Here is an 8,542-nt window from a genome sequence, read left to right on the forward strand (position 1 = left end):
AAGTTTATACAATAGGAAATTTACTTGAAAAGTTGAAGTGAAATTTATCATAAAACCTTCTTAATATGATGAAATTCATATAATAAGATTTTTGTTTGTAAAAAGTCTTAATGAAAATATATGGCATATTAAAAATCATTATGAATAGATCAAACTATATATATACATATATTTATTATTATTATTATTATTATTATTATTATTATTATTATTATTATTATTATTATAACTTATATCGAAGACATTTTTAATGAACGAAATTTGCAATAAAAATCCTTGTTAAATCAAAATGAGAAAATTGGTGTAAAATTTTACCATATAAAATCGAGATATAAAAGAATTATTAACAAATACATAAAAAAATATAACATTTATAAATGAAGACTTGTGATAAGAATTTATAACAAAATAAAGGAAAAGTGGTTTAAATTCTTGAAACGTAATAATAATGTTTTAAGATTTAAAGGTGGAAAAATCGCGCATGAACCACCATGACTTGATATTCTAACACTAAAAACCTTTTTACAAAAAAAAAATACCTTATTGGAATCTAAACAGGTGCACGTACCACCGCGTCTTTTTCATGTTTTCGACTCAAATAACGATTGCAACAAATATAATAAATCGGAATACAACATCATGTCGAAACACTAGTCCGCGTTCCACCGTTGTTCTATTGTTTCAACACCGAAAATTAAGACGGCGAGCGGAACGCTCGCATTCGACTACTTAAAGTGGTCATCTCATATGAGACAATCTTTAAGGAGATTTGAAACAACGGGATCCAAGTTAAGCTCGTGATCCATAAAACACAATAAAAACTAATGTTTTTGCGTTTTAAGGTAAGAATACCTTGGAGTACAATGAAAGTGTGTGTATGTGTATACTTATGATTTGATGAAATACATAAGTATATAAATAAACAAGTGTATTGAACAATCAAGTAGGGTAAACACGTATAGGCAACACGCATAAGGACCCTAAAGTAAAGACTATACTAGGTCTTTACGTCTAACCACCTATCCTATAGTCTTGTGGCTCTAATACCAATCTGTCACATCCCGAACAAAGGCGGCGGAACATGCCGGGGTGCAACCGATTGCCCAAAACACAAGACACTATTTAAAGTGACAATATTTATTCAACTCATTTAATTACATACATCAATAATCAACGCATCTCGTTCACACAAACAAATTGGATACAAGTAACATTTATATTGTTCGCTTTACTAATATCCTAATGGTCTTGGTAACGTTTTTCGTCAAGTCCTCGAGTCAACAAAAGTCAAACATGTAACATTTTATAAAATAAAGTTTTTCAACACAAAGGTTGGTGAGCATTTCATAAGTTTGAGCATATAAGTATATAGTAATAAAAAGCCACAAAACTTGTATACGAAACAATAGATAAAAGCAACAACTTGGATAAATAGATACAGCTAATAGAATTACGTTAGCGACATCTAGCTATAAGGGGATGCCAAATAGTCTAGGATTTTATAGTTATCGTAAATTGCATTACATTAACGACACCTTGCCATGAGGGGTTGCCAAATGGTCTAGGATTTATAGTTCCACCATCCAAAAGCGATAAACACATAAGCATGTAAGCATAGAACACCAAATCGAGCAAATATTAAAGTAAAGTATACAATCACGTTTGTGGGTTTAAGATTCAAGTAAATAAAGCATTTTGTTTGATAAGTATGAAATGTCACCCCAAAACGAAAGATGAAAAACGGGGTATAAAAGTACTCACCTCGATTGACGAATTGAGAACTAATAAATGATCGACATATAGAAAGCTTGTGAACGAAACGAACGAATCCGACTTGAACGCTAATTGAAAACGAATAAATAAAATATATTAATGAACTTGAACTTTAGTTGAAACTACATTTGAAACATTGTATGAGAAGGTTCGGTTGTTAATCGGGTTACCAGTTAATTTGTTAACAATTAGGAACTCGTACTTAATTGATAATTTAAAATAAAATAATATTATTTTATTGGGCTTTTAAATAACTAAACAAATATTATATAGAAACAAGACGGGTTTAAATCAAGAGTTCGGTTTTATAAAAATGAATAGATAATAAAGCTTATAATGATGTTATTAATAATAAAGGTAGTATGACAATAACAACTTTTAAAAATATGTTTTATATATATATATAAGATAATGATGATAATAATATACAAATATACTACCAATCGAGAATTGTTGTTAAAACTAATAATAGTAATAATAATAATAAATGTAATAGTAATTACTTTTGTTGTTGATTACATTATTAATAGATTTATGAATTTTACTAATAATAATAATAATTATATATGTCATATTAGTGATAAAAACTTACTTATAACATTTTAACAATAATAGTATTAGTTATAAAAATATAACTCAAGTAACGGCGACGTTAAATGGCAACTAGGCCCGATATGGGTTTCGGTTCAATAAACAAGTAGATAATATTCACAATAATTGAATTTAATAATATTACTTAATAATCATAATAAAAATGATAATAATAATCATAACAATAATAATCTATTAATTATGAAAATAATGATAATAATCTTGTTTTGTTAATGATAATAATAATAATAATAATAATAATAAAAACTATCTTATTAATAATAATAATAATAATAATAATAATAATAATAATAAAGCTATCTTAATAATAATAATAATAAAATCTAGAAAATAAATATAATGTTAATAAAAATAGTAATATTAACTTGAGTAATTTGTTAACAAAAACAAACCAAAGTTGGTCACGGAGGGAATCGAACCCCTGACCTCAAGTTTAAACACACACGCACCAACCAGCTGCTCTAGACGATCATATTGTTAGGATTTAGGAAAAGTTTTTTTTTAACCTTACACTAAACATCATCATCCCCATAATAAATTAAAACCCAGATCCGATTAGTTCGATTAATTAACAGTTAAACTGAAAGTCACACACAACCTATCGATACCTGAATTCGAATTCGGAGAGGAGGAAAACACAATGGGTCGCAGGAGCTGATTCCGGCCGCCGGAGGCGCGCCGGAAAAACGAAATCAGAGATAGAGAAGAGAGGCGAAGCATTGAGAGAGAGAGAGAGACGGGGCAGATTCCGGCCGCCGGAAGTGGCTGCCAGAAAGTCGAGGGAGGGAAAAAGGAGGAGGGATGGCCGGAAATGTGTGACATTAGTCAAATTCGGATTTTGATTTTTCTTTCGCATTTTATTTTAATGTTTTATGTAATGTTATTATATTCCGCGTATGTTTTTATTAACTTTGATGAATAGAACTATGTTGATGAGTAAATCCAACGCCCAAATGTGAGGCACCGGTAACGGGGTCTTACACTCTTATTGAAAATCTGATCGGTGGAAATCTGCATTAATATGCCATGAACACTCAGTTATAGTTTAAAACCTATCCTACAGTTAGAGCTCCGGTAATCGTCGTGTCTTTATGGGTTGTTTTCTCTAAAACAGGAATTTGGTAGAGAATGAGTTTGGAGGCTAGGGTGGGTATGAATGAGATGGTGGCTACATTTATAGGAAGAGGGTAGGGTTTCATGTTTAGCTTTTCATCTAATGACATTTATTCCCCTCATACTTTAGATAATAACATTTATCTTCTATAATTTAATTAGACTCAAATCATTTAAATACCAACGAAACTTGGGATGCAGGTAAAGAAATACAAGCTGGTGATTGGCAGTAAAAACAAAACAAGAAAATAAATCCTTGTAAGGTTGAATGATAGGATGCAGGTAAAGAAACACAAGTCGGTGATTGACAGTAAAAAACAAAACAAGAATATAAAGATTTGTAACACTTAATGATAGGATGAAGGTAAAGAAACACAAGTTGGTGATTGACAATAAAAAACAAAACAAGAAAATAAAGCCTTGTAAGGCTTGAACCTTTGTCCTTCCAAAGATAAAACAATAAACTTTCCACTAGACCACATCAGTATTAATAATATGGGTTCAAAGTATTAACTCTTATGGGGTCCTTAAAAATTTTAATATACCGCTTATAAGATTTTGTAAAAAAAATATTGGTGTCTCGGGACCCGATCCACACTATGCGGTCCTCCCTACATATAAAGAAAAAAATATAGTATGAAACTACCAAATGACTGTGTTTATTGATATACTAGGTTAGGTATCCGTGTGATACACGGGTTGGATAAATTATTTTACAAAAAAGTCAATGAAACTAAAGATGCACTTAAAACATCTAATAAATTACAATGAAGACAAATAGAATTACATGACTAAGCTCTCATAGATCTCTAAAAACTATTTATATACAACGTTCGTAGTCTTATTTGAAACTTGACCATATTCATAAAAAATGACTACTTTGAGTCATTCTCTTGTTTTAACTCTAGACAGCGCAACATATAACTGGCCATGGTTGTCTAAGAAATAAACCAACTCTAGAAAGTTTATTGTCTGTTATTGCAAAACAAATAGAATCCGGGAACTTAACAGAATTACACTAGAGATTATAAAAAGTATATAACTGAAATAAACTAAACAGAATTACAAAAACACCAACACGGTAATTACAAAAAACCTAGTTATTGTCGTTGATATCAGCAACAAATTTGAAATCATTGTCAGTAAGGAATTCATCATGAAGAGTTGACAAAATTGAAGATCATACTCCATGTTGAGCCGAGGATGTACTTTGTGGCTTAATATCTCCGAGGTACCTGTTCAAATATATTAAACTTTAGTAGCATCAAACTAAAATTTTTATGCAGTATAGATAAATAATTATCACCTTTTCATAAAAGTCTTAATTTGTTCAATATCACTATTGATGAATAGATGAGACACGGTATAAGCATTGTTAAGGTATGCTTTATCTAATAAATAAAGGGTAAAAGTTTATTATTGTAACATATAATGTGTATTAATTTTAATAACAATAAAACATCACACATACCTATGTAGAATTTTACGATACCAAACTGAAGTATAATAACATGTGATTCATTTTTATTGTTAGTCAAATAGGAGTTCAACTGCGAAGCATATTAATCCCATTAAGTTAAATTTAGTTGTCAACCCCTACAAAATAGTAAAGTTATAAAATGGAACATAAAATATGAATAATAATTTGAAAAACTAAACTACTTACTACAAATCCACAATTCTTAAGTTCATGCGTTTGCCATCATTGCCATTTCTTAAGTTCAATCTCATAACATCTAAAAAAACGAAAATGCTATTGAAACTATATTAAGAGGTGAATAATATGTTATAAAGTTTGATACACACCAATTATCAGGTAGCCTCTTTTTTTCCACAGCTTTAAAGGATACAAAAGTTAAACCATAGTAGGACCCCACAAAGTCTTTGCAGAGTATAGCAGTAGTGTAAGGTTGGAAGCATATCTTATTAGAGTTATCCACATATTTCAACTTTTCAAGGTTGTCACCAAGTGTTGGTTTTCTTATTATTAAAGACTCGATTTCTCTTAAAAAGGACCTAAACTTAGGCAACCATTTCTTAGGACATATTGCTTGCATTAAAGTATCCTACAATGATAAAATTAAAACAAATATAAAATACAACACATATAATTCTATATTATTAATATCCAACTATAAAAAATGATATATGTCATTTTTGCATTCATACCTCCTCGTCAACAACGATCATTTCAATAGCATAAACTTCATCAGCTTTATACAAATCAGGCTTATTCCATAGGTGTACAATCCGAACTTTGATCATGTAATCATCTTCCAACACACTTAGGTCCTTCAACATTGTTGCCTTAATTGCGTCCATCACAAATATGTAAAAAGGTAAAATTATCTCAGTAGAATAAATAAAGTGTTTCACAAAAGTTAGAACAAAATGAAGAAAAGGTAATAAAAATACCTTTGCTCGTTGCCAGATGAAAATAAACACTTTGAGTGCAAGGATGAAGTAATACTACTGATCTTTGTTAGTATTTATAACAATCAAAGAGAAGTTGTGTATCAGTTTTGTAAGGAAGGTTAATAATTATAATTAGTTAATTACAATAAAAAGATGGAAATGTCATAAATATAATTCTAATTGGCGTAAATTTTGAAATTGACTGATCGTTAACAATTTAACACAAAGATATATAAGATGGAAATGTCATAAATATAATTCTAATTGGCGTAAATTTTGAAATTGACTGATCGTTAACAATTTAACACAAAGATATATAAGGAATTAATGGAAACAATAATAATTGTAATTAAGAAAATGTCAACTACCTCTATAATCAATACAAATTATTGCTTATTAACATTAATGTACATAATAAGTTATTAACAATCAATGTACACAAAAATAATTTATAACAAAATTGATCACAAATCAACCAATCAATTATCGGCCAAAAACTAATACTTACTAATTGCATAAATACAATCATTCACTAAATAACCTATTGCTGCTTTCAATAAATTGCATACGGTATATCTTACAAATAATCAACTCTCACTACTTTATTAATCAAATTGTGGTGGATCTTAAATTGTTTGAAATCATAACTACATTATGTAATCATTTCAATTACTTCTTTAACATTTATAATACGTTTATTGCAAAATATACAAATCAACTATCAATCGGTACCTAATTCAAATCAATTCTGAGATAAATATTAGCCACAAGTTAATATGTTGTTTTTCTCATTTGATTGACTAAACAAATAACCAAATCATAAGATAAATAATAGCCATAAACTAACAACTAGTAAACTCATAGAAGCAATCATTCCCTAAATAACCTACTACTGCTATCAGTTACATACTAAAGGTTGAAAATAAAACACCAGAAAGTCCATATAGTTCATACACATAGCATCTACAAGATGTTTCCATCCACTGGTGAAATAGTAACTTTCCTTGATAATTTTGATGATCACTTTGGAATCATTAGCATCACTTGCACGTATATTCAATTGTTTTGTTGATAGATTTGATTTGGTAAAATGTTGCTCACAAATGAAGATGGCAGCATCTAAATAAATGAAAATATGAATACTTGATTAGATGAATTAAAATTAATAAAATATCTAACACAAAAGATTAATTAATAATAAACATACAATATAATCTTTGTCCAGATGGTAAAGAATTGTGCATAGGGAATTGGCATAGGGAATTGCCAATATCGTCTTACCATTGGTCACGATAACAATTCATTATAAAAGTGGAATCATGAAGATGTTCGGATTGTTATAGCCAAATAGGATAGTTATACCGATTGGGTAATTGTGCATATTTAGTTGGTAACACCTAAATTAAATATAAATATAATTAATCCAACGTTTTCATTTATATTAAGAGTAGCCTAAAACAAATAATAAGAGAAAAAGAAAACATGTTTGTAGATGATGAACAACTCTACAGAAACTTGGTCCATCGATCGAGCTATAATTGGTTTATCTGTATTATAATAGTAAAATTAAATTATATTTCATCATTGAAGTAATTATAAATTCGGTAAATACATCAAATCTATCTAGTAATTTGGTTTTGTTTTTATATCAAAAATTGTCAAATAGGGATTTGTATAACGATTTCAAAAATAGGGATTTGTATAACGATTTGGTTTTATTTTTTTATGATGATTAAATTTGACATACAGATGTGATAAACGATTGGAATAGGGATTTGGGATATTAAAATAATAGGGTTTGCATACAATTGGAAATTATAGATTCGAATACGGATTTGTATAACGATTTCAAGAATAGGAATTAGGGTTGGCAAAATAATATAATCATACTAGGGTTTGGAAACATACCGATTTGAAGATCTAGATTTGGTGTGCAAACAAATGATGAATGGCGATTTAAACCTTCAATAGGTTTTTGGTGCGTATCTTGTGAACGCATCTGATGTAATCCACGATTTGAAATCTAAGAGTCTGATGCATAGATGGGATAACTGGTAAGGCTAGATATGGTGTCACACCCCAACCTAAGGCGAAAATGCCGGGGAAGGAACTGATTGTTCACAGCTCACAAAGTACCATCATACAAATTAATATACGACAATATCTATTTAATTTATTTAAATAAAGAATTTACAAATGAGTACATCAATTCATAGAATATTACAAATCTAAACCATCTTGTATACATTTTATTCTAAAGGTCATCACTAAGTGTTCTTCACCTTGATAGATAATCCAACCTGCAAAATGCATACAAAATAGAAAAAGGTTTGTCTACACGAGGTTGAGTGAGAAAATCACCAGTTTGATTACAATATAATAATATATATAAAGAGCAAAACTGTTATTCGTGAGTATAAACAATCAAACCATAGCATGTAAATACTGCAAACAAATAATGATGTGTGGGCTAAATTGTTGCCATGCAAGTCGGGCGTTGGCTACCATAATAGAATAATTGAGTTATCGATGAAACCGTATTCATGCGATTAAACGCCGGCCACTACGACATGATGTGATTATAATGATGCACCTCTCCGAATGCGATAAATAAACACATAAACAAATG

This window comes from Bidens hawaiensis, unplaced genomic scaffold (assembly GCF_021521415.1).
Source record: "Bidens hawaiensis isolate Kalapana, Puna unplaced genomic scaffold, B.hawaiensis_p1.1 tig00054895_1, whole genome shotgun sequence".
Classification (NCBI taxonomy): domain Eukaryota; kingdom Viridiplantae; phylum Streptophyta; class Magnoliopsida; order Asterales; family Asteraceae; genus Bidens; species Bidens hawaiensis.